This window comes from Acomys russatus, chromosome 21, assembly GCF_903995435.1.
Source record: "Acomys russatus chromosome 21, mAcoRus1.1, whole genome shotgun sequence".
NCBI lineage: Eukaryota > Metazoa > Chordata > Mammalia > Rodentia > Muridae > Acomys > Acomys russatus.
In genome coordinates, this window is record NC_067157.1 from 21,734,148 (window position 1) to 21,762,021 (window position 27,874).

At 38.6% G+C, this 27,874-nt stretch overlaps 1 protein-coding gene across 2 annotated transcripts in view; it reads left to right on the top strand.

The window, feature by feature from the left end:
- Positions 1-837: 837 nt before the first annotated feature.
- The window catches only part of Pkib (cAMP-dependent protein kinase inhibitor beta), an 80,473-nt gene continuing 53,436 nt past the window's right edge, over positions 838-27,874 (top strand). For both annotated transcript variants that reach the window (XM_051164406.1, XM_051164407.1), the window contains exon 1: positions 838-932. The gene's annotated coding sequence lies outside the window, so the exon portion shown is untranslated. The remainder of the gene's footprint in view (positions 933-27,874) is intronic.

Genomic DNA, 27,874 nt, shown 5'->3' on the forward strand with positions numbered 1-27,874 from the left:
ATCTCTATAAAATTAAACAAAACAAAGCGTTATTTTTTTTTCCAACTGGGACTATCCTGTGTCTGTTCACATACATTGACTGTTCAAGTGAAGGGGGCCTATTTTCCCAGACTTCAGTTGTAGCCACATCTATCACATATGTATGGAAATGAAACTAATGGGCTTGATTTGTGTGTTATTAGCTGTAAAATGGTGACATTTTATGTAGAAAACATGAACGAATACAAACAGAAAAATTGTGCAAGTGGGTCAGCTTGCCTACTCACAGCAAACCTCCAGGTTAATGTTAGACACTGGGGGCATTGTGTGCAAGCTCGATTTTATTGGATTTTTTTCTCTCCAGAAATTCCAATATTGTGTGAAGTGATTGAGGAAAACAATGGCCTTCCTCCTTGGCATTTGGATTCAAAGACATTGTCTCCAGGGATACATCGCCTTTTCAACCCCATAGTTGAGGAAGGGTGCTGCTAATCTAGAGAATAGATTTAAAATGGAAATTTGAAAATATGATTTAAAAATGTGTTTTCATTTTAACTGTTTAGTAAGCTTTTCTTACACAGTTTGAGACAAAAACATAAGAAAGGTTGCTCAGAAGGTAATGCTTTGTATAACATATTCATATTACTTATTATTTACATGTATATGAATCAGAAACTACTTGCTCAAAAAAATTGTCCACATACTATAAGAGAAACAGAAAAATTATGACAAAAAAAATCTTTTTTCATTTTTAAGTGACATGTTTTTTGCTTTAAAAAACTACTTGTTCATTTCAATAACGGACAAATAACTAGAGAAATTTACCTTTATAAGTTTCCATCCCATTTTCTTTCCTTCAGTGGTCATGATATACTGAAAACCACTCAAGACAAATCTGGAGAGGGAGAAAACCATAAAGTCACTGAGACCACATTCAGGCAGCAAATATAAAGGTAGGTAAACTTTTTGTCCCGTTGGTCCTTGGATGAGGTTGTCACTGAGTGTATCGTCATTGCTATAAAGCCAGAGGACAGGGAAGAAAGGGTAGGGTGAGATGGCTTCAGTTTAGAGAGTCACTCAATATTATCTGACAACAATTTCTAGTAATAAGTTAATAGCAAGCAATACACACAGAATACTCGATATGCATATTTCCATTTGGTATCTCCTGGGGGCTGGGGACAGTATGAGAAAGAGTATATTTTGATATTTCTATTCTTTTTAGCTGTGCTTTCAGTGAAGGCCAATGACCCATTAAAATCTTTAAAAATTCTAGCATTTAACTCTCTAGAGTAGTTCATCATATTAACGATTATTCACCTTGAAAATATTCTTCTGAGAGACCACAGTAAACAACGCATGTCAATTATATCTTGTTTTGTTTGTTTTTTGTTTTGTTTTGTTGAGATAGGGTCTTGCTATGTAGCCTGGGCTGGTCTTGAGCATTTAAATAATTTCTGGCCTTCGCCTCAGCCTCATAAATGTTAGATTGCATAACTATTTTCAAAGAAATGCTCTTGATGGTGCTGACAGGTGGACATACGGCTCAAATTAATACATTTTGAGGAATGGGAAAAACAGGATCTCTAAACCACTTATGTATATGTGTCTTGATACAGAGACATAGATGCCCACGTTTAAGACATGTATTTGACAGGCATGCTGAAAATTGAAGCCACCTTCATATTGCAATCTTAATAGTATTTTATAATAGTGCAGTTTGCCTTGAGGCCACTCTAATCCTTAGTTCTGTGTTCTGCCATCTGGAGTGAGAAAGTTGTGCTTCCATTAGAGTTTACATGATGTTAGGAAGACAGTGAAATAGTCTTTGGCCTGGGCAGAAGTGGTCCACTCTCAGATCCCCAAGAGCAAAGAACACTAAGATAGTGGGAACAGGTGGAAGACACTACCAGGGCCTTAGCCTGTTTTCCTGGGTTTCTGGAGACGAGTGTGTACTTGCTTTTTATCTACTAAGATTCAAACTCTGGTGATTGGCTCTATATCTTATTGGAAATTTTAATGTCAGTTTTCAAACTTGTCAGTGAAGAATATCACCATCGTTGACATTTACTTTTTATAAGGAAATGATTTCAGTAAAATAATTTTGTGAAAAAATGTTAATTTCTACAGGAGCCATTCTAATCTCTACAGTGTGGAAAATTATAAAATTATAAATGTTTGCTTTGCACTTGAACAGTTAGAGATGATATGTGCGATGATTACTGGGTCAGTATAGTGGGCTGAATGCTCAAAATTTATAAACAGAATCCACTTCATTCTCATGACAGCTCTGGGAGGCAGTAAAGAGGGCTGTGCCGTCTGTAAGGAAGGCTGGCTGGCCAACTGCACATATTTAGCCAGTGGGTGGTGAGGTTGGCTATGAGTCTAATTCCATCTGCTGTTAAACCTATGTCCTTGGCCAGTGTGGAGAGCAAAAGCTAAAATACTGACTTGAAAGGAGCATAGCATCATACCTTCCTTAGACATCTAGCTTGCACTGCTGAAATATATACTTTTAATGGGCACATTGTTTCTCTACCCAGTAAACTCTGACAGGAGTAACATATTTCACAAATTCATTTTACAGTAAAACACTAAACTCTAGAATCCCCCCAAAAAAGTGACAAAAGAGGGGGAAAAAAGCCAACTTCAAAATATTAGCTAAAGAAATTACAAATCACAAAAGAAAAAAAATACAGTGAGTGTATGTGTAATTGAAATGTGATGGTGTTCAAAGTTGAAACTTTTATTTAAATCATTGTATAGTGATAGACCAAAAAATAATACCTACATTTTTGACTTTCTTTTTTTTCACGTTAACTGACATTTAATGAAACTGTATTTATAGAAGATGTAAGATCTCAGAGCAATATAATGATGCAAATCTCACAACCCTTATTTATTGATTTGTTACATGCTCTTTAGAAACAATCATAAGGTTAGCTCCCATTCAAGCTATAGTCATCTAAACTTTATAGTCAGCCTTTACCAGCTTAAATGCACTTTTGACTTTCTAACAGACTCCAAATGCTCATTTTAAGAAAACACACATGTATACCACTGAGTAAGTTAAGGTAGCAAAAGCAAAAGTGGGGGGAAGGAGAAAAGAGCTGGAGGTGACAGGAGATTCACAAGACCAGCAGAGCCAACTAACCAGAGCCCAGAGGGGCCTGCTGAAACTGAAGCACCAACCAAGGACCTTGCATGGACTAGACCTAGGCCATGCTGCCAATAGACAGGTTTCATGTGGGTCCTCTAGTAAGGGGAGCGGGAGGCTCTTTCCGATATGGACTGTGATGCCAGCTTTTTGATCATCCCCCCCTTGGTGAGACTGCATTGCCAGGCCACGGGGAAGAAAGCTTGCACAGTCCTGATGTCACTTGATGCGCTGGGGTGGATGGGAAGGGAGGCTCCTCTTTTCTGAAGAATAGGGCAGGGGAGAAGGGGGAGATGGAGGGAGGGTGTGACTGGGAGGAGAGGAGGGAGGGGGCTATGACAAGAATAGAAAGTGAATTAAAAGGAAACAAACTTAACACACACACACACACACACACACACACACACACACACACACACACGCACACACACACACACACACGATAGCAGAAGCTAATTAAAACATAGACTATTTCCAAGAAATCAGGGGGAAAAAAAAACCCAAAAACCTCTTAAAGGTTGACTGTAAAAAGTTTGATCACCTGAATTTAAGCTCACTTTATAAATTCTAATGTATAAAATAGAAAGAGAAATTATTATTACCTGTGTTATAAACGATTTGAAATTCTTTATAATGCATATTTTTAAAATTTTAACTTCTCAGAGGTACTAGTTGCTATCCCTTTCCATTTTAGGATCTTGGAAACTGAGACCCAGGGAAGCTAAACAATTTGGCCAAGTTCCCACAGACACTAAGTAGCAAAACTGAATTAGCACTCCTGTGCTTTAACCCTTGAGTGTTTAGTCTTAAATACTGTACATTGTTGTCTCTTAAAAGCTGTAATGTTGCCAAGTTATAATTATTTGGGAAAATAGATCAAAATAAAGAGTATCGGAATAAAAGGGCATAGTTTTAGGGTTAGAAAAGATAACTGGATCAAACAGTTTACTTTTTCACAATAAATAGACAATATGATAAAATAATCTCACTTGTAAATCCTGCATGCTTATAGATAGTAGCATAGGAAATATATAAGAATTAAATGACGAGAGTAACAATAGACTGAGAAGCATGAAACAAAGTCAGCACTGAGAAATGTTTATATTGCATTCCTGAGTAAGAAGAGGAAATGCTGTATAAGAGTTATCTACCCCATATTAACTTATAAATTTAATATAACTTAATTTGTAACCTTAGGAAGAATTTGGGGGAAAGCTTGCTATTGGAATGGAAGAATGAGTGGCTTGAGAAAGAAGAATTTTGAGGAAAAAAAAGATGGTTTAAGAATTTGCCACTTCTGGGTATTAAAACACATTAAAAGGTATAGTTAAGACACTGAGCTACTTTGCCCCCACTAAAATAGAAACTTGGAGGATTAGTGATGGGTGGAATGAGAAATAAAAGCTCTGTAGGCTCCTGTATTTGAACTCTTGGTCTCCAGATGGTAGCACTGTCTGGGAAGGCTATTGAGTCTTCAGGAGGTGCACCCTTGCTGGAGGAAGTATATCACTGGAGTGTGGGCATTGATGATTTATAGCTACACCCCCCACTTCTTGTTTGTACTCTGCTTCTTGTGTGTGGTTGAAACGTCACCAGTCAGCATCCTGCCCCCACTGCTGTACCTTCCTGTCACCATGCTCTTCCTGTCTTTGTGGATTCTATCCACAAAATTCTTCTCCTTAAAGTTTCTCTTGTCATGGTATTTTATCAGAGCAACGCTAAAGTGACTAATATAGTAGGAACTAAATTAATTTGAAAATCCCACACAGAGCAAATATATAAAAGTCACATATAATACAGGCATTTCATTTTGATAAGGTCTTGACTATTCAATGACATAACAATAATTGGTTAAAGTTTGGGAAATGTGAATTTTAATATAATGCATAAGTATTGAATAAAAATTGAGAAAAGAATAAAATGATGAGATAAATTGGAGGAAAATAGATTGGTGAATGACTTTGTGATATTGTATGCCATGGTATTAAAAAAAGAATCCATGGCTGAAGAGTGAAGGATTGAATTGTATTAAAGCTTCCTTATATGTAAATGAGCAGGAAACACAAACAGCATGACCCTAACAATGATTTTGTTTTGCTTATTTTGAGAGTAGAATTAATGAATCAGTTAAATTCTAATATTCTAAAAATATGATCCTTTAAGGCCTAGCAAAGAATAAGCCCATGGATAAGTTGGTTTTTCACACTTTGCAGCAAATATCACCAAGGACACTATCAAAGGATGGACATGTTAAGTCATAACATATCCATATATATATATTACATATGTATATATAAATTATATCTCACTTTTCTTCATATATATATGAAGAAAAATGAGAAATAATTGGAGGAAAATTGATTGGTGAATGCCCTTGTAATATATATGTTTATATCATGTGTGTGTGTGTGTGTGTTCAGCTAAAAGTAATAACAGCATTCCAAGCAACAACCTAGAAAAACAGCAAATTTCCATCAAAAAGACCAACTAAATTTGAGCTACAGTATTCAAAAGAGTGGGGGATTTTTAACTGGACATTTTTATAATTCTTGCTCATCGGTGCATATTTTAAAAGTTATTTGTAACATCTTTGAATAATTCAAGTTTTGTACATGTGAAACTGTGTCATAACTACTAAAAGTGAGACCATTCCAGTCTTTCAAATGCAATAGATAACAGCAACGGGTGCTACCATGATAAAGTTTGAAGAAAAACAGCCCGTGGCTTTTTATTGTAAAGTGCAGAGTAACAAAGATGGTTACTTCACCTCCGTCTAGAGCAGCTGTTCTTTTTCAAATACTGGGGCCCCAAAGCAAATGTGGCATAAACATACGCTGCAGGTTTTAAGTGTTAGGGCTCAGCAGGCAGAAGCACTTGCCACCCAAGCCTGACAACTTCAATCTCTCAAAGCCACAGTGAGAAGACTGAGTTCTGAACATAGTCTCCGACCTCCACGCACATATCACGGCACAGGGTGTACACACAACAATAGTTACATTAAAAGTTAGACAGGATAGAAGTATAAAAGCTTTCTAACAAGCAACAGCACCCTGCACTATTACAACCAATTGGCCCTAATAGTGAAAAAGGGAACACATTCTTACGCCTGAGGTCCTGTTGGCATACAAGCTGGATTCTGGAAAGAGTGACCAATTGGCCATGGCCTTTCTAGTCTTTCTGGTTGGGTCCATGTCTTTGAGCTAAGCGTTGGTTCTTGGCCACTATTGTTCTCCCTGAGAGCGTGCATGCTGATCTGTGCCTTTCTGCCAGCACTCTCTCAGCTGAATGAACTTCTTGTTCTTCTCCTCTGTGTTGCTCTCTTCTTTTTGGGCTTAAATTGTGCTGTGCTATGTATTTAGTCATATTTCCTCACCTTTCTTCAGTGGTCATTGTCCCTTAGTTGAATTTGATACTTTAATCATTGTAATCAACACTACAGTGTTTCCTTTTTGTCTGACATAGCTTGTTAAGGTTTTCGTCTTAGGGTTTGGCCAACAGCTGTCTTATGTATCTTCCTACAAGACTTTTTGGTACTCTGAAAGTTGAATCCATGACAAACATATCCTTCTGGTTCAGAAGACATGCTTGAAAAATGTCTGAATCACAAGAAAATAGGAAAGGAATGCATTATTACTGCCTTTGCAATACTCTTTATGAATACACATAGGTATTTTGTTTGTTTAAAGGGTGTGTGTGTGTGTGTGTGTGTGTGTGTGTGTGTGTGTGTGTGTCTAGTACCATAAGAATGAAGGTGTCCATGGAGACCAGAGGAGAATTTTGTTGGAGTTCATACTAGTGCTTATAAGTCACTTGAAATGAGTGCTGGGAACCAAACTTGGGTTCTCTGGAAGAGCATCATTGATCCATCTCTCTAGCCCTGGACAAAAGTATTTTAAACTAGGTATCTTTCTCTTTTTTTCTTTATCTTAGTAAGTACTTTTAAAACTTGCAGCAGAAAACTGTCTGAAAATTAAAAATAAAAACTACAGAAACATTTTTATCTCATGGGTAAGAAAAGAAAAGAAAAAAAAAAAAGACTACCATTTCATTTTAAATGCCTAACAAAATCAAGCACACGCTCGTCTAAAGATAACGGAGCCTTGCTAATCTTCACAGTTGCCAGACTGTCACTTTTTGAAGACTGTAAAAACCAGCAGTAGCAAAAAAGGTCTGTCAAGTAGCAATTTGTAGAATGGAAAGCGGAGAACAAAACAAGATAGACAACAAACAAAAGGGACGTGGTAGACACCTTTGTAGTAGACTAAAGTAGAAAGGGTCAAGTTTAGCAGGCTTTCTCTGCTATCAAAGTAAGTGCTAATTTACTATATGTAGTATGGGAATGTCTTTTTCTTATTCCTTCATCCAACAAGAAGTTTCTGAAACAGTGTCCCATTTGTCCCCTGCCTGGCACTGTTATCTGTGATTCAGCTGTGCTGAACCTAAGAACTTCTGACTGATGGCTTTAAGGAGACCTCGGGTAGCTTCAGATCAGGAGTGCCCAGCAGTTTCTATGGATACATGCTAACTACACTAGGCTCAAGAATATAGATACAGTGGTACAGAAGTCAAATGTAAGATTATTCTTCACACATTTTGTATATTTCTGCTTTAATATGTGGTATTGTGCCCATATAACATAATTACAATACAGGATTTACTTCCCATACTTTGAAAGTGATATTGCAGACTGTTTAGGATCAATAAGTTACACAAATTAATTGTTAGTTGAGCAAATCATGGTCATATCAATTACTAGTCTTTTTATGACAAGAATATACATCTTAGGAGCAACAGATAGATATGATTCTATAGAAAGATAAGGTAAAATAGTTAGATAAGGCCTTCAAAAGCCTCAGAGACATAATAAATATGGCACTTAAAATGTTTTTTATTATTTTAAAGATTCATTGACAATGAGACAGGTAAACTCTGGCAACACCTAGCCTACCTCAAAGAGGATGATGAGCATCAAAGAACCTCCTTATGGAGATGGCTTCAAGCCACTGGGAAAAATGTCCTCATTTCTACCACAGACAGAATTCTACCTGAGCAAGCTTGCAGAGTCAATGGCCAAACTCTACCAAGACAGGTTAAGCAAGTCCTCAATAGTTCCTGCCTCACAAATACATTTGGCAGATATATTGAGCCAGAAGGCTGAAGATGATGCTCCAACATTATAGAGAGTTTTGTGTGACTGTTCAGGTAGTAAACTGTCTCTGTCATCTTCTCATTTGGGAAGCTTCTAACCTGCACCCCCTGTGTACTCAAGTAATTTTATTCCTTCTCAGTTCTCTGATTGGGTTGAAAACCAGATAGTTTTACAATTAATCATTTAGGGGTTAAGATGTTTTTAGGTGTAGATAGATGTTTTAAGTTGATAATGACAAGCTGTGATGGAGATTGATTTATATTCAGAATTTTAGACACACCAAGATAGGAAAGATGTCTTCTTCAAGGCTGCCAAATACAAATAGCCAAAACACTAAGAATGTAACATTATATAATTCCTGATTGTTTCATGGTTCTTTTTTGCTGTAGGTAGTTTATTGTATATATGTATAATAATACAAATAAATATTAAAAATAAATATTTAATGAAAGGAGAAAATAAAAAAATATGTGAAAACAAACATCAGTTTGGTGTATTCAAAAAGCAAAGCTAGTCTGAGTGGATAAAATCAGAGGAAAACATTTTTGCTTTTTATTCAGAGAAGGACTAGAAGCTCAGACCACTAAGACTGAATGTAACACAGGAAGTGGATAAGTGAGACAAAAATACTGAAGGGGGAAGTGAGTGACTACCAGATGTCACAGAAACTAGTTCCAGTGTTAATCTAGACCATCTGGATGAGAAGGGATCCCATGAAGAACAGGCCACCAGGCTACTTTTGAGTTAAGCCAACGAACCTTCTAACTTACCTCAATCTTTAGCTAAATTAAACATCTCTGAGCCCTCGTTTCTGTAGTAAAGAACCAGTAGTGGCAAATGAGAATGGAAAGGTATGACTCAAGATGATGGTGAGAACCAAATAAAATGATTGTTAGCAAAGCAATTCAGAATGTTTAGATATGATGGGCACTTGATAAATGGTACTATTAGAATAAAGGAGTAAGATATCATCTTGGAAAGTACTTTTAGATTGCCTGCAGCAATCTAGAACGTGAAGATGACACCCACTTAAGCTAAAAGTCCTTTCCATCAGGCATTCGTGAGAACGAAATCTTTCTAAAATGTTTTGAAAAAAGCCTGTAAATATATACCAGTAGAAACTGTTCTATTTTGTTAGCATTCCCTTGTCTGTGATTAGTTTATGGTCAATTTTAATTTATTCTTAGCTCGGCTTGTTGTTGTTTTTGGATTATGCCAAGGGATCTAGATTGTCAACTCTAGTGTGTTAAATCAAAAGAGCTCTTGGACAAAGACTGTGTTACAACCCGTTCAAAGGCAGCACGCTCGTGCATGTTTGGGTGAGTTTGAATTTGCTGGAAGTTGGAGGCTGTGTGTGCTGCAATCAATTCCTGTTTATCAGTCATGCTGTGGCAATCAATCACTGAACAGTTTACACTGGTCATTGAGAAACCCGAAAGGACTCAGGTGGTTGAGCTGCTCTCAGATCATTCTAACAGAGGGCAAATAAAGCAGTTAAAATAGTCTGTTACCGTATTAACCCAGTGAGCTGTGGCTGGTGCTCAACAGTCTTGCCAGTTACAGTAGATGAGCCAATACGCCTCAGCGTTTTCCTTTCCCAGTCTGCCTTCGGTGAGCTCACTCTGTGTGTGGAACTCTCTCGATTGTCTTTAGGTAGGAAGTGCCCAACTTCATGATAGCTTGATTTTGCAATTTTTCCACTTTATGACGTGAAAGGGACACCCATTCATTAGCAACTGTATTCTGAACTCCGAATGTTAGTGTTCGCAGCAATGGCAGCATGTATTACAACACTGGCTATGACAAGCAGTAACAGTAAGTTGCAGCTTCCTGCCAACCATGCAACCATGAAAAGAACAATAAGAACTTTACAGTGACATTTCCACGCCTTAGTGTTTCATAGGTTAAATGTGCAGCACAATTTTCGACCTACAAGGTTTTCAACTTAATTTTATTGTAACACAAGCCCATTGCCAGTCAAGTCACTTTTGTAAATTGTTATCTTGGGACATTTAAGCAACATAAAGAGTAAAGAATAAAATCAACTCCTACTTCTGAGAAGGGGCACATTTCATTGTGATATTTCCTGACACTCCCTTTTTAATACGGTGCAACCGTTAGTCAACTCAGAAACATCATGAGCAGCGTACATTGTTCTCATGCATTTCTGTAATCGGCTCAATGTTTTTTTTTTTTGTTGTTGTTGTTTATTTGTTTTCTGTACTTTAGATTTACAAAAAGGATCTATTTCTTTATACGTTACGTTTTTAAGACCACTGAGGTTCTGCCTTCCAAGCTCTGTTCTCTTTTAGGAATTTTGCATCACTTAGTGAAGCAGGCATTTTGTCTGCTGTTCCTGTCCACACATCTGCTTACCTCTTAAGAGGGTTCATGACAGCTGGGTGTCATTGCTGGAAGAGTTAGAAGGAAGCATCCTTATGAGTTACTTTTCTTGTTGTGAACAAAAGCTGTGCATGAAATAAAGAGGGGTTTGTTTGGCTCACAGGTTTTTGAGTATGTTGCCCATCAGAGTTGGGGAGGCATGGGAGTGGGGACATGAGGTGTCTTACCAGAGTCGGGGGGCACAGAGTGATGAATGCTGATAAGCACCTCACTTTTGCCTTTTTGTTCAGTCTGGAACTCTGGTCCATGCATTGAAGCTATCCAAGTCAGGTAAATTTTCTTGGAAACTACTTCTTAGAAACCAAAAGGTGTGTTTCTATCGTCTCTTTATAACTACTTAACTTGACCATGGTGATTAACCCCCACAGTGTCCTAAATTTATGGGTTTCTATATTGTGAATACTGAAGCCATTTGAAGATGATAAAAGTTAAAGTAGATGGGAAGTTGAAAGTGTGACTAGATTTAGACCAGGCCAGATGAGTCATATGGAGAATCAGACAGTTAAGGAAGTGAGACCATAAGAGGTGAATTGCCTCTCTCACAGTAAACAGAGTTCTTGTGTCTGGGGTTTATTCCCAGACCTTTGCCCACAACCCACAACCTTTGCACAGGCAAAATGAAACCAACAAGCTTGATGTGTGACAGAAGTGTAACTCTGGAATCAGATGTCAACGGACCACAGGCCTGTATCTTGTCAATTGATTGGCTGTGTAAGCAGGAACACCTCAAAAAGCCATACCCAAATGAATCGAGCTGGCTGTTGCCAGCCAACTCACTTCTTGGCTTTTGCATTTGGGCTGCAGGGCAGAGCTCTCTGTCCCTCTCCTAGTTTCATGTACTGCCTGACTCATGGATCTTCAACACAACTCTATGTCTGACTCGAGGGGCCCCGGACAATTTCTGTTCAATAAAAGCTAGTTGATGCAAAATATTTTCAAGTCCACCATGATCCCAAAAAAGATGAACTTACAAATGGCTCTGACATTTTAACTAACCGAGCATGTCTGTAGCAATGTTCAATTTTTAGTGGGATTGGTTTTTAAAAATTTTTTATTGACCATTTTTTTTTTTACTTATGTAGCCAGGTTAATGATGGTCCTCTAGCTCACAGCCCAAATCTCATGAGGAAATAGTTCCATGGGATAATATCCAGAAAGCTTTTTTAGTCCATCCTTTTATTTATGATGTTGCTTATGTGTGAACGAATAGAATGTAATGGATCCGTGGAGCTCCCTCATCAAAATAATGAAACTGTCTGCTATTCTGATTTCAGAATGGCTGGTAACCATATAGCTTCAGCTTACCACGTTTCCCCATTTGACTGCCTCTTCTGCACCAGGAATCTGACCTAGCTAACCTCTTTCCTCTGGATGAAACACTCTATCTCATTTGTCCCAATGCAGAGGAGAGTAGATTTTGACAAATTGGAATTTACTGGTCATGAGAGTCTATAGCCTTCCTGGGGACTTCTCATCAAAGTACTGCCTCACAGTTGATTTGATTTGGGGTTAAGTAACAGATGGAACACGCCTATTTCTAGTGAGGTTTGGGTAGGCCAACATTCTTCTGGAGTCAGAACCATCTGTATCAGCGTAAAAAGCAGAAGTTTGTAGCTCCAACCCAGGTCTGTGGTTTCCTATAGCTGAAGGCCTCCTCGGCAGTTCTGGACAGTAGAAAGACACTGACTTTGTATCATCAATGGCACATGGTCCTGTGGCAAAAGTGTCTTTATTTCATTTTGGTTTTAAACTTTGACACTGGTAAAACTCCTAAGATTAAAAGGAATGTAACTAATTTTAAAATTCAACTCACTTCAAAATTGTTCATGATTCTCCAAGATGTTTTTGCATATGTATAAAATAAATAAAATCATTGTTGTTGACCAGTATGTTAAAAACAGAATTTTAAAACACTAGTGTATTCTGCATAAGTTAAATAGCATGGTAAAGATAATAATCTGTCATGGGTTAAGTATCAGGTTTAATTTAGATTCTCTTTAAATAAATTTATGAAAATTATAACTTATAAATGCTCAAGAACACAAAATAGGTCAATAAACTAAGTGCCAAATTATTATCTTGCCTTGCAAACAACATACATGTTGCTTTAGTAATTATTAAAATCTCGACTGGTAGAAAACTGTCCATGTAAATGTACAACCTTAGAAGGTCAAGGCAGTAACTAAAAAGATGACATCATTGTCCCAGAGTGACATCATTGTCCGCAGCTGCCCATGAGCTGGTTGTTGCTATTTGTCACTGAAGGTATATTTTCCGACCTTGGAAGGCACTGTGGGTATTTTAGCTGCTGCTTAACAAGTCTATCTATGGCTGTGATTGTGGAAGTGTGGCTGAAAGGACAGTCCTTCAGGTCACATTCTCATTGCATTTTTTGAAGGCTCACTCTTATTGAATTTGCTATGGGGCTACATTATTATTGATATATAATGGAAAACATGGTTTAACTCTGTGAGCTGATTCCAGAGAGGCTCCAATATGAACCTCTCAAGAGGTGTGTGGAGTCTGTTATCATTTAAGTGCATATGCTTAGCTTAAGATTATTACATGAAGTTGTGATTACAACAGCAGGTTTAATTTCTTTTTTTGTTTTTGCTTGTATCAATTTGGAGTCGGCTGCCTGCCTTCTAACACAAGAAGAGCATTGAGACTCCATGAAGATTTTTGGGAAAGAGTCTGAAAATTGTAAATCAAGTTTCTTTCCTACCATGCTTTGTCACCATCTGGCTATCATGGTCTCTGATATCACTCAGTGCCAAGCACAGTGCGGAAATTGAGTCATGGGTTGCTAATCTTGAGTTTCCCTTGTTCCTCTTTTGAACTTCATGGACTCAGCAAATTATTTACTCTTTATGAGCCTCAGTGCTATTATCCATAAAATAGAACTGATATTAGTACTTCAATCCTAAGGTTATTAAAATTAAATCCATTGTTGTTTATATAGTATAGAACGTTTCCTCATTTGGCCATTTAATTATTATTATTTGGTGTTACTTGCTATGACGTTTGTGAAGTTTTTCCAGTTTGGAGGTCATATATATCATTTTAAGGCTGTTTGTTCCCAATGCACCTTTAACTTATTAAACTTATTTGATCAAAACATTGGATGCAGACTCTTAATAGAGAGTCTAACACTGATGATTGTATTTTTCATTTTTTTTTTTTTTTTAGAAAAACCAAAGAGTATTTACAGGACTAAAAAATTGCTGTAAGATGCACAATAAAATACTTATATATTTCATAGCTTCATATATGATGATGATGACTGCAAATGCTTTGAAAATAGTTTTCTAATTGTGTGAACATTTTGTTTCCATGCTAAAGAGCTAATATTGTGTCCTCACATACGTGCTTTGGATAGCAGGCTATTTGAAGTGCTAACTTGATGACTGATTTTTTTTTTTTTTTTTAACTCCTGTTTATCTGTTAGAACTTTCCACTCTTTATCAGACTTCTTTAGTACAGGTTGGCACATGACTTATCATTTGCTAGTAACTAGCAAACCATTTGTTTCAATTAGGATTGAAACTTGCTCAATTGGAGTATTTTCTCATTTAGAAATAGGGAAGAGAATAGTATAATATCCCTAGGAGAGCTTGGGGGAGGAGAGCTGTATCCGTTTGTTTAGTTTAAAGATGCACCATCACCATCAGAGTGCAAGAAGCCACTGGAATTGGAATTTATTTTAACTGATGGGAGAATGTCCAAGTAAGTCCCTATCAGGGAAGAAAATGATGGCAGCAGAGGTGGGCCTGACAGCCAGGAGGTCGGAGTCCATGAGGACCAGGCAGGCTCAGCAGATGGTATCCCAGCATGTGGGTCGGCCATGGTGACACAGAGTCTGGAGGCAAGGTGATATCTGGGCAGATAACCAGAGAGGTCTGGTCATAGATTCCGAGGCCCCAGGGTTGAGCCTGGGTGGATGGGATAGTGAGCCATCCAGGATGCTAACGCAGCTGCTACATTCTGTGAAATCCCCATGTCATAAAAGCTGTGATATTTCAGGTTTGGTAGTTATGAAGATTGAGGGTTGCTGGAGCAAGGAGTGGGAAGGTCTTCCTAGATACTGACACTGAAATTCTTCAACATTCTTCACTTGATTCTTTCCCAATAATTGCAAAATACCAGTGTATTAGTCAAGGAGGCATCCTTTATTACTAACAAGGGTAATTCATGGGCAACTTAGGATCAGCCTGGCAAGCTTCATCTAGGAAAGCTGCAATAGCTTTCGAACACAAAATTCAGGACAGTTGGAACTGATGGCATACAGCCAAGGTTAAGAGACATGTGGAACATGGGCGTGCTATTCCTGTGCTTTTTGGCGTTATTTTTGGGAAGGGGTCATGTATCAGAGAAAAGAATGGAGGCAGGTGGTTGCTGCGTGCTGAAGCCTACTTGCAGAGGAAGAGAATCACTGGAAGCTGCTGAGTCAATTTCCTTATTACGCCATGCATGTGACTGGCCCTTTTCCTGGCAGGGAGGGAGTGTCACACCATATTCTTTTGACTTGGGGATATTCTGTATCTAGCCTAGGAACAGGACACTGGACATTGAATCACCTGAGTTTTAGGATACCCATCTTCTATTGTTGGGCTCAGACCTTACATATACTGTATCTGTGGTCAATGGAGACCCCTCAAAACAACATTCAAGTATTCTCATGATTTGTGCTTTTAAGAATATTTATTCATTCATATTTGTATATTTGAGTACCTTCATGTATTGTATGTGCATCATGTGTGTGTTTTATGCCTGTGGAGGCCACAAAGGAGCAACAGATCCTCTGAAACCAAAGTTATAAATGATTGTGAGCTCCCTGACATGGGTGAGAAACTGACCCCAGGACCGCAACAAGAACAGCAAGTATACTTAATCTCTGGGTCATCACTCCGATGTTGTATTTATAGTAAAAAAAAAATATTTTTAGCTTACTATAAAGTTTTAAAACTTAATCAGTTTTTCCAAAGACTTTTTAATATGGGGAAAAATCTGTGTTATATTTTTCAAATAGACTATAATGGTAAATGTGGTTTAGGGAGAGCATTCACTCAGCAAATAGCAGTTAAGTGATTATTTGACTACGTGCATCTCATGGAGTCTAATTCTGTTTTGAATTCTGATTCTGACCTTCTATACAGCTTTGGGGCAGGTTTTTCACCCAATGGTGCTTTACTTCCTCAGTTTCTCCGTTCTTCATATAATTCTGTAACTTGGTACACCTCAGGGAATCACAGTGAGAGACAGCTTTCCTTTCTATTGAAAATCTCATATTTAAAATCATTTTCACATTCTCAGCTCTTACGCATCCTCACAACATGAGCATAATTGTGTCTGTACAGGAACACTAGAGAAACAGATCCAGAAGGGGAAATGACAAGGAATTGCCTTAAGGGACTTTGGGAGCTGGCAGGAGGACTGGCCAGCAACTCTGGAGTGATAGTTGGAATGTCTTTCCACAGATCGATAGAATTTCATCTTAACAGACCTCCATTCTGCTCTCAAGCCCGTCACATGATTGGCTCTAGCCCACCCTGATTATTGAAGATAAACTTTTTAGAGTCATTTGACTGCAGATGCTATGACGTCTACAGAATACCTCACAGCAATACTTAAGTCAGTCTGTGATAACTGAGGGCGGTGACCTCAACCGACTCATGGAGCTGTCATCAAAGTCCAACCCTTGTCACCTTAGCACCTCTACACCTTTTCTTAAACCACATTTCATCTCAGGAACAATGAAGAAGTCATTCTTCTGTAATATGGTACAACTCTTCTGAAGCATGCTTTTGTAACCAAAACTATCCTAACCCGTTCTGGCAAGCGTGTATGCCACTGGGTGATATTTACTATTCTTTCCATCAGGTTACTTAGACACTATGATACAACTATAACAGCTATAATAAAGGTTAGGTGGTAAATTCTTGAAAGGGAAGATGAAAGCAAACCCATACACATATAATAAAATAAGTACTCATAATTATACCTTTTTTCTAGAACTGGATACACAGCCAGAGCTTGTATGCTTTAATACAAACTTCTGTGCCAACCACTCATTATTTCTTTTGCTCCCAAGCAGGCATCTCAATACACTCTGTTTCTTTGTCTGGTAGAGTGAGCCACTCTATCCTTCAGGGATATACATTAGAGAGAAGCTATGTCCACTTGCATATAGTACACACATATCATGCACAAATGTCTATAAGGCAGAGTCAAGCTTCTCTTTCTGTCAGTGTGTTGTAGACAACTCTTGATGAAGCCATATATATGAGCTGATAGGAAAGAAGACCAGACAGTAGTGTAGACTGTGAACACGTGGGCTAGTTCCTGATGTAAATCATTTGTGTCATTGGGACTTGCTTGTGTTCAGTCTTATGCACAGGGCTTCCATTTAGTATTGACGTTCTTTTGTACTAGTGTGTCCAGTAAGCTAGTTGCTGATGCTTTCGGTAAGTTGGTGGCTCATGATAGACTTATTACTGAGACTTAGTTAAAAAGTTAAGCAAATGCTAGTTCTCCAAAGGAAGGTGGTTATTTGTGAAAGAATCCTCAGGGTTCACTGTGACTCACTTGTAGGGTCTGATGTAGGCTCCAAACAGCATCCTGGTCAGCTACTGACACTTAAACCACCATCAGATCTGATAAGTCATAAGCCCCAAATGACCGAACACAGAAGCCTGGTCTTCCTGCAGAGCCCTCTCTTACTCCACGCAGCTTTTGAGATCATGTGATCAGTGGGCCAGAGCAGTACGCGTAAGTTTAAAATGCGCTGCTTTCCAAATCGATTGACCCACTAGGCACTGTGCTTCCTTTGGGAGGCCATAAGGGGCAAGTGTGACCTCCATTTTGCCTATGATGGAATCTTCTAAAATGCTTCACACTATGAAGACTCTGGGAACTCAGGGTGTATGGAAAGGTCCACATGGGTCAAATAGGTGAACTTCCTGGGAAGGGTGGTGGGAACTTACCGCTGTATTTCTTGATTCCTTGAGGATGCCATGAATCTCTGCAGAGCATCAAAACACCTGTTTTGTTTTTTCCCTTCTGGTTGGCTTTTGTTTTGCCAAGCACAAACACCGGTAGGGTTTTCTACTTGAGTAGTCTTACCCCAGGCACACAGGTTCTTAGGCAAGGCTAACCTCCTCAGACAGTGTAGAAGGCTTCCTCCTAGTGGCAACAAAAACCCACCAGCATTGAGGAGGGTTTGCTGTTCCGAGCTTCACTGGGCTATCCCATATGTCTCCACCCTAAACTTCTTCATACTATTCCTTCCCCCCAGTGATTACTTTCTGAGAAGGAATTCTATGTGGTAGGGAATTTATTTTATGTCATAAATAAACAACATAGAAAGATGAGGGTTTCAGCTTGAAACATAATTATAGGAGATAAGGAGTTAGCATGGGAGAATACATTGATTTCCAGTCATTTGTGCAGAGGAAATTGCAAACTTAAATTAATGTTTTCTTTCTCTGTTTTAGAAGTTAGCTAGGATACTCTTTTGTTTGACTAATGAATTGTGAAGTCTTAGTTAATCAAAGTTACTCTCATCAAAACTGCATTTAGTACATGTGGCCTACCCAATACAGCATCCCAGTGGCTCTGCTGTGTAAGGACTGTGTGCCAGCGACTGTGAGTGACCAGAAGCCACTCATTGCTGCTGCTCAGCCTATCGAGATAGCATCCTATTCTGTACCAGAAAAAGATCAAAATTTAAAGTATAGTTTCTACTGGAAATATATTGCTTTCCTAAGTCAATTTTAGGTTGGAAGCTTTCTCAGTTTAGGAGAGAAGACAGACATAATCAAACAGACATTCAAATATATGGTTACTCATTATAAGTGAGTTTTACAGGAAACATAGATTGCTACAGAGAGTAACCTTAGTATGTTCATGTTTATGAATATAATTTGCTTAAAACTAAATGATTCTTATAAGATGTTCCATGGGTAAATATTAATTTTAGATTTTATTCTCCTACCTATAAAATAGACAACAAAACAAAACAAAACAAAACAAAAACCCAGCTGTTTGTGTTTTGTGGACATTCAGGGCTATGAAACTTAAAGACTTAAGAAGAAAATGTGTGGAATTAGCAATTGTGAACTCAAAGACAAATGTGTTAGTTTGTTGTTTTCTCTCACTTGACAGCAATCCTCCATTTGATGGTATTGTAAGTTTTGTTTTCCTGTATCTGTAATATTTTTGGAGATTTTCTTCTTTTAGGGTAACTTCAAATGTATTGTTTTAAAATTTTGCTTATGGGGCTAACGTATACACATTTGTCTGTCTGGCCAACAAAACTTTTGCTTCTATGAAATAACAGATCTGGTAAATGTCTAACAAATGTTATATAGATATTAATATTTAAGTAGTTTTTTAAAAACTGTGCACTTGCATAAATATCACTTGATTAACAAAACTGCACTAAGATTTTTAAGCACATTGTACCTTAGTTGAAAAATAATCAAATTGTAGGCATTCAGTGAATTTTGTTTATGCATTCAATTAATACAACACTTGAATTTGAGGGCATTTTGTGTATATTTACCCTCACTTGTCCACTCACCTAGCTGATTCTCACTGACCTCAGTGCAGAGAACCACCGTGTGAATCTCTAGGCATGTAGCCAGTCAGCTAGGGACCCAGTTGAGAGGAATGGGGTGGAAGTAGGGGGGAGGCCTGGGAAGGGACTTGGAAGTCCTAAGGAGAGGACTTGAAGAGGAACAAAAACGTCCTTAAGTTAAAGGTGTGGCACCAAGATTCAAAAGCAGATATAAAATACAAATAAAATGAGTCATTCTGTTGAAGGTAAGATTGCCAGTGGTTTTGTTTATTTACTCTACCACACACTGTAGATCTGCCAGGTCTCCCTGCCTCACTTACTTCCTCAGAGGCTTCTCTGACCTCCCTATTAGATTAAAGTTCATCTTGACATCTGATGTTTCAACAGCATAATTTCCCTCTTCACATCTTTTAGTTAAACACGTAGAATATATTCTGGGTTCTCTTTTTGCTCACTATGGGATTATACCTACCAGCTCCTCGTTAAATGAGTGAACAATTACCCATGCTTTCAATTGATTACTTTATTACAATAGTTACTTTTCTCCTCAAGATGACAAAAATACTGCCTAGAAGCAACGTGAGGGAAGGATTAATGCCCACGTTGGCTTATGGCTTCATGTGTCTTAGTCCTGCCACGGTGGGGAAGGCATAGAGGAGGCCTTGGCATTGGAAATCCGTGGCTGTAGCAGTTCACCTGGGCACAGAAAGATGCGGAGAGAGTGAGGCCTCCAGGGACAGGTATACTTTTCAAAGTCTAGTGCCCAGTGACTCTAGCCATCCCAGCCCCTGGATTCACTTCTAAAAGACTCACAGATTTTAGAATAGCACCATTGGCTGCTGCTAAGCATTGAAAACATGAGCCTGTTTGAAGCAGTCAGCCTTGGTGTTTGCCTTTACCCTGTAAAACATGCATCTGAAACTGGTGCTCCTGGCCATATAGTCCTCGGCAGCACTCATGGGGAGTACTTGTGTCACCAAGATGCTGTTAAGTGCAATGTTATGTTTAATCAGTCAGATACCTGCGGACAGTGGGGGCAGGGATGATGTACCTCTAATCCACAGCTATTCATCCCTAATTGTAATTGTAGTTTGTGACGGTGTCTCTGTTCCTATCAACAGATGCGAATGATGATAGGCTAATATCTTAGAACAGGCATGGCTTTAGTTTTTAGTGTAATCGATGGCATTTTGTTTGGGGTCTATGTGGGAGTGAATGCAGATATATTTGGATTCTGTCAGTTTGAGGTTGTCTGCAGTGCTGTGTCTGGTAAGAGTTTCTTGAAATTTTGTTTACAACAATTCCCCTGCCCCAGCGAACAATATTTGTATTTATTGAGCATTTTTTCAGTTGTGTATTTCTGATTTTTAAAAGATCAGGGAGTAAACTAACCTAAACACTGACCTTCAACCACACCTCAGTGTGCTCATTAAACCAATAAATTTCTCTGAAGTCAGTTTTGCAAACGCAGGAGTAGTGTGACTCACGCTGGTGTCATTGAAAGATGTAACTAAAGATTTGGGTCTTGATTAACATTGATATGTGATGGTGCATATAACACTCAGAAATTGTAGTTGTACTTTTACACTCTGAACACTGTACTATATACAATAGGGACATAATCCCCATATGCTGGGCATGCTTTAACCCCAGGTGATGCCTAAGCTATGGATATTACCAAATCCTATATATACTATGTTTTCCCCCTAGATATTGCAAGAACCAATGGTTGATATATTTGTATTGGATTCATGATCTAAGTTTGACTCTCTATACTGTCAATTCTGAGCCTGTGCGTTTGGAACCCTCCGCCAGCCCCAGCTGCTTTTCATTGATGAAATAGGGATGACCATACCTATCTGGAAAATTTTGTATAACAGTGCCCATTTGGTACCATCTTTCGGTTTTTAAAAACAACAATGTAGAAAATTGCTTCTCTTATGCTTTATGTCTTAGCCAGGCTTCTACCCAAATTAGAACTTTAAGTAGTTTTTGTTTGTTTGTTTTGAGAATGTCATAAGTTTACCTTTCTTCCTCATCTTCTCACTTACAGGGGCAATAAGAAAAAGTTCCTAGAAGTCGAGACTGATGAGATGAGGGCAGAATAACATGTGTTGTGCTTTTGCTGTGGTTTAAATGTGAAATGTCCCCCACAGGCTCAAATTCTGAATGCCTGCTCTTTTGAAAGCAGTACTTTAAAGACGTTAGAAGGTGAGGCCTAGCTGGGAAAAGTAGGACAGTGGCACAAGTGCCTTGGCATGTCTTATTCCTCTCCCTTTCCTGAACTACTCTAGGCTTTCTGGCTACCAGGAAGTAAACAGCTCTCCTCCGCCACCAACTCCTGCTGCTGTAATGTTCTGGCCATACAATGGAGTTAAGAAAGCCTGAAAAAAGAATACACAAACCAAAAAACACTTCCCCTTAAGTCGATTCAGCCAGGCGATTCATGACTTACACAGAGGAACTAACAGTGCCCATATAAAAAAGGGATAATACTGTCCGATTTATGGAATTGTTATGAAGATCAGTCAAGGTAGCATTTACATGCAAACTTAAAACTTTGTGTTACACATAGCCATCACGCGATGATGTTATTGCCATTGACAATAATTTTAGCAACATTATGGCCACCTTAGAGTGGGGGAGATGTTTGAGGCCCCAAAACTTTCTTTCTTTTTTTTTTTTTTATTAATTTATTCTTGTTACATCTCAATGTTTATCCCATCCCTTGTATCCTCCCATTCCTCCCCCCCCCCATTTTCCCATTATTCCCCTCCCCTATGACTGTTCCTGAGGGGGATTACGTCCCCCTATATATTCTCATAGGGTATCAAGTCTCTTCTTGGCTACTTGCTGTCCTTCCTCTGAGTGCCACCAGGTCTCCCCCTCCAGGGGACATGGTCAAATGTGAGGCACCAGAGTACGTGAGAAAGTCGTATCACACTCTCCACTCAACTGTGGAGAAGCCCTAGAAAAAAAAGAAGCAGAAACACCCAAGAGGAGTAGACGCCTGGAAATAATCAAACTCAGGGCTGAAATTAACAAATTAGAAACTAAGAAAACAGTCCAAAGAATCAACAAAACCCAAAACTTTCTAAATGAGAAAGTTTAGATATTTTACTTAATGTGTTAGAGCTTGGTACTCATGTATAAAATAGAAATGTCAGTGATTGCTCTCCATTAAAGCTGTTTAGTGTTGAAAGACATCAAATTCCACAAAGATTTTCTGGTAGTACATTCGAAGCACCTGGTGATTTTATGTCAGCAATTCCATTTGTTTGCCTAACTCTAATTTAACAAATGGGTTGAGTGGCTCTTTACCCAGAACCCTGGGCACTCCTTACGTAGTAGTGTATACGCTGGGCAAACAGAGTCATGTGCTGACTAATGGTGATATTACTTTACACAAGCACTAAAATGCAATGAGGCTATCTAAAATTTAATTATGAGCTTTATTCATAAGAAATAAAAACTAGACTTTGTCAAAGAAAGTCATGTGGACTTTCTGAATGAGCAATGTTTTATTCTTGTATTTGTTACAGGAAATGGATGGTTCTAAACACTGAAAATTTACTTCTGATATAGATCTATAATAAATACAAATAGATAATTAGTACTTATTAACTGATTTGGTGAAGATAATAATATTTACAAAAACATAACATACACTTTTTTTGTTTTTGTTTTTGTTTTTGTTTTTTTTGAGACAAGATTTCTTTGTGTAGCCTTGGCTGTCCTAGACTCACTTTGTAGACCAGGCTGGCCTTGAACTCACAGCAATCTGCCTGCCTCTGCCTCCCGGGTACTGGGATTAAAGGTGTGTGCCACCATGCCTGGCCATACACTTATTTTTTAAAGTCAAAAAAAGTTACTTGTACTGTTACTTTTGTTATCACTTATACCAAATACCCAGAAAATGCAACTAGCAAGAGGAAAGTTTGATTTGGGCCCATGGTTGCAAAGGATGCAGAGTCCACCATGGAAGGGACAGTAGAAAGAGGAATATTATTAGCAGAACTCCTTGAATATCTGTGAATCAGGAAGTCCTGGATCCCATCTCATGAGATACTGCTGCTTCCATTCCAGGTGGACCTTTCCATCGCTATGAAACCTATGACAACATCCTCCCAGACACACCCAAAGACCTGTCTCACTAGTGGATGAGATGGATTTTAATACAGTCAAGTTGACAAGGGAAATTACCTGTCAGAAAGAATTACAGTATACTGTTAGTATTCTTTGCAAAGATGTTTTCAGTTACTGGCACCTGGGATATTCAACCCTAATGATGCTGGGTTCCTCTCAGAGGAGATTAAAAAAAAAGTTATGCCTTAGAGGACAGACATTATGAGTGACCAAGATACTAATGAATAAGGTGTGAGATTAGCCTGCACGAGCGCTTGGTTCTTTGTGTTATCTGAAAGTGCTCGAGTAGCCTCCCTTCGCACAAGTATTGAGTAATTTTAACTCAGAGAGAGAAAATATAATTCTCTGTTGTCCCTCAGGTTGAGACTAGAGTTTCCATGTTTGAGAAGAGACATATTCTTAACTAGTTATTTAAACACCCAAGCTTAGTAAGCTCTCAGTGTTGAACTTTTCTTAGTGTGACGTCTGTGTATGTGACATGAATTGAACCAAAAGCTTATTAGGAAGGAGGCGGGGTCTGTAAATGAATATGTATAATATTTTAAAAATCTGTCCGCCAAGAGATTTCCACTCAAGACATTTTTAGAGGACGTATAGGACCCTGACGCAGGGCCCCGGAAGGGGTAGTGTATGCCTTTAACCCCAGCTCCTGGAAGGGAGAAGCAGGGGGATCTCTGTGAGTTTAAGGCCATTCTGTTCTACTTAGTGGGTTCCAGGACAGACTAGAGAGACCCTGTCTCAGAAAACAAAACCAAACCAGCAAAACACCCTAAAAAGTAAATAAATAAACAACAAAAGTAAGTGAATAAGAAAAAAGAAAAAAAATGTAAACCAAAAACCCTTTTGTCTGAAATGACACAGGAGAGACAGCCAGCAATAGACTGTACACCAGAGAAAAAGAAAAAGAAAAATATTTATCCTGTGTGCCATATTAAAATGTTTTTTCAAGAACATAGAAGTTATCAGTCACGTTGGTTTTCCCGTAAGAATTAACTAGATGTCAAACAAATTTTTGGGTGAATAAGGTTAAATACAGCCAATTGCTGGAATTTCTTAACATAGCAGAGCCTGGCAAACTTTAATGTGTAGGAGAAAACTCTTCTTAAAACATGGTGGGTTTATTTTACACAGTTTCCTTCCAGTGGGCAGACCATAGGCCAGACAGAGAAACTGGGGTTGTTTTGTGCCTTTCAAAACAATATGGCGTGGTGAAAAGAACAGTGAATGTGCCAGCTTTCAGAAGACCTGGTCTAATTTTGCCTTAAGTCACTCCAGCAACTCACCAAGACAAAGGCATGCCAGTGCTCAGGTCTGGAATTGGACAAGTGATATAAAAAGAGGTTAATCTAGGGTCCTAGAAACCTACAAGAAGAACATTATGATAGGCAGATTTGGGCCCAGGGGTCCCGCTCAACTATAGCACCAGCCAAGGACAATACAGGCCATAAACTTCAAACCCCTACCCAGATCTACCCAATGGGCAGGACATTCTCCACAGTTGAGTGGAGAGTGGGGTCTGACTTTCACACGTACTCTGGTGCCTCATATTTAACCACGTCCCCTGGATGGGGAGACCTGGTGGCACTCAGAGGAAGGACAGCAGGCTAACAAGAAGAGACTTGATATCCTATGAGCATATAAAGGGGGAGGAAGTCCCCCTCAGTCACAGTCATAGGGGAGGGGAGTAAGGGGAAAATGGGAGGGAGGGAGGAATGGGCAGTCTTGTCTGGTCCCTGATTTTAGAGGAATTTCCTTGAGTATCTCTCCATTTACTTTGATTTTGGCTATTGGCTTGTTGTATATAGCCTTTATTATGTTTAGGAATGTGCCTTGTATCCCCGATCTCTCCAATACTTTAAACATGAATGGGTGTTGGATTTTGTCAAATGCTTTTTCTGCATCTAAAGAGATGATCATGTGGGTTTTTTTCTTTAGTTTGTTTATATGGTGGATTACATTGATGGATTCCCATATATTAAACCATCCCTGCATGCCTGGAATGAAGCCTACCTGGTCATGATGAACGATATCTTTGATATGTTCTTGTATTCGTTTTGCGAGTATTTTATTGAGTATCTTTGCATCTATGTTCATAAGAGAAATTGGTCTAAAGTTCTCTTTTTTTTGTTGGGTCTTTTTGAGGTTTAGGTATCAACGTGACTGTGGCCTCATAGAAAAAATTTGGTAATGTTCCATCCAATTCTATCTTTTGGAGTAGCTTGAAGAGTATCGGTATTAGCTCCTCTTTGAAGGTCTGATAGAATTCTGCACTGAAACCATCTGGCCCTGGGCTTTTTTTGGTTGGGAGACTATCAATGATTGCTTCTATTTCTATAGGAGAAATAGGCCTATTTAATTTGTTTATCTTATCTTGATTCAATTTTGGCAAGTGGAATCGATCAAGAAAAATGTCCATTTCCCTTAGATTTTCAAATTTTGTGGCATATATGCTATTGCAGTAGGATCTTATGATTCTTTGTGTTTCTTCGATGTCTGTTGTTATGACTCCCTTTTCATTTCTGATTTTGTTGATTTGGATACTATCCCTCTGCCTTTTAGTTAGTTTGGCTAATGGTTTGTCTATTTTGTTGATTTTCTCAAAAGACCAGCTCCTGGTTTTGTTGATTCTTTGAATTGTTCTTTTTGTTTCTAATTTATTGATTTCAGCCCTGAGTTTGATTATTTCCAGACGTCTACTCCTCTTGGGTGATTCTGCTTCTTTCTTTTCTAGGGCTTCCAGATATGTTGTTAAGTTGCTTATGTGGGATTCAACCTGTTTTCTTATAGAATGCAGGACCACTAGCCCAGGGGGGACAGCATCCACAATGGGATGGACCATCTCCCACAAATCACTACTTAAGAAAATGTCCTACAGTAGCATCTTATGGAAGCATTTTCTCAATTAAGGCTTCCTCCTTTCAAATACATCTAGTCTGTGTGTTAAGTTGACACAAAACCACCCTGCATAGTCTCCATTTCTTAAATAGATCTATTTGAAGCTTGAACAGTCTCTATTCATGTTTAATTTTAGTACACGTTGGCAGAACTACATTTGACACTAACATTTCTGTCAATTATGATGATGACACAAGCTGGAAAGGATAATATATAGGAGATTTGATCTTCACCTCAGGCCAAACTGATGAAATGAAATGAATTGTTTGAAATCTCATCATTCATTTTCTTATGTTTTTTTTTTAATTTATTGCTTGAGAATATCAAATAATTTGACCTCATTCTTTCCCCTCCCTTTATCCTCTTTGCACATCCCTACCCACCCAACTTCATCTTCTTTATCTCTCTCTTTGAGTGAGTGTGTGTGTGTGTGTGTGTGTGTGTGTGTGTGTGTGTGTGTGCCTGTGTCTGTGTGCCTTTGTGTGTGGTTGATAAACATAGTGATACTCTGTTAGAGAAAACTGATTTTCCCTTTCACAGTGGGTATCAATTGCAGATAGCTTCTTGGTTTAGCAGGATTGTCTGTGTCTACCTCCCCTCTCAGTGCTGTGACCTTGACGGGCTTGAACCTGTTCAGATCTTATGAGTGTTGCCATAGTTTCTGTGAGTTCATATGTACATCAATCCTGTTGCATCCGAAACACACTGTTTCCCTGGAGTCATTCATCATGTTCGGCTCTTATAGTCTTTCTGCCTCTTCCACATAGATCCCTGAGTCTTGGTGGGAGGAGTTTGAGAAAGACACCTCAATTCGGACTGAGCACTCTAAAGTCTCTCACTCTGTGCAGATTTCAAAGTTGTGGGTCTCTGTGCTAATTTTTATCTATACCAAGAAGCTGCTCTGCTGCAGGCTGACTGAGGCACGGATCTGTGGATGTAGCAGTATGTCATTAGGAGTCATTGTATTGCTATGTTTTTTTAGTAGGCTTATAGTCATAGGTTTTCTCCTAGACCCATGGCCTATCTAGTCTCAGGTTCTTGGTCACTTAACAGGTGTCAGGTATGAGTTCTATTGTGCGTTCAATTCAACTAAATACAAATGGCCACTCTTTAATTAGTATATCTGGCAGGCAGATCACTGTTGTAGGTCGAAGGATTTGTATCTAGGAGAAATTTTTTTTCCTTTCTGGTAGCATGCTGAGTACCTTCTACTATCATGAATACTCTCTGGTATAGATGATGGCTTTAGTTATACACTGGGTCTTCTTCTCAGTTTTTCATGACATAAGTAAATGGTGCATTCAGAAATGGGGCCTTACCACCAGGTTTTGGAGAGCCCGTGATGTTTGGGGGTGGTTCCACAGGGCCACTTTGGCCAATAAATTAACATGATATAGCCCATTCTTGACATTGGACATTGTACTTGATGACATAAGTCTAGCTGGGTTCCTGTCTCCCCTATTATTTGGTGACTCCATTTAGAATCCTTTCATATATGTTTATATTTTAGGAAACGTCTACAGTAGTAGGTTTCCAATTTTTTCCAAACCATCTTTAGTGTTAGCTG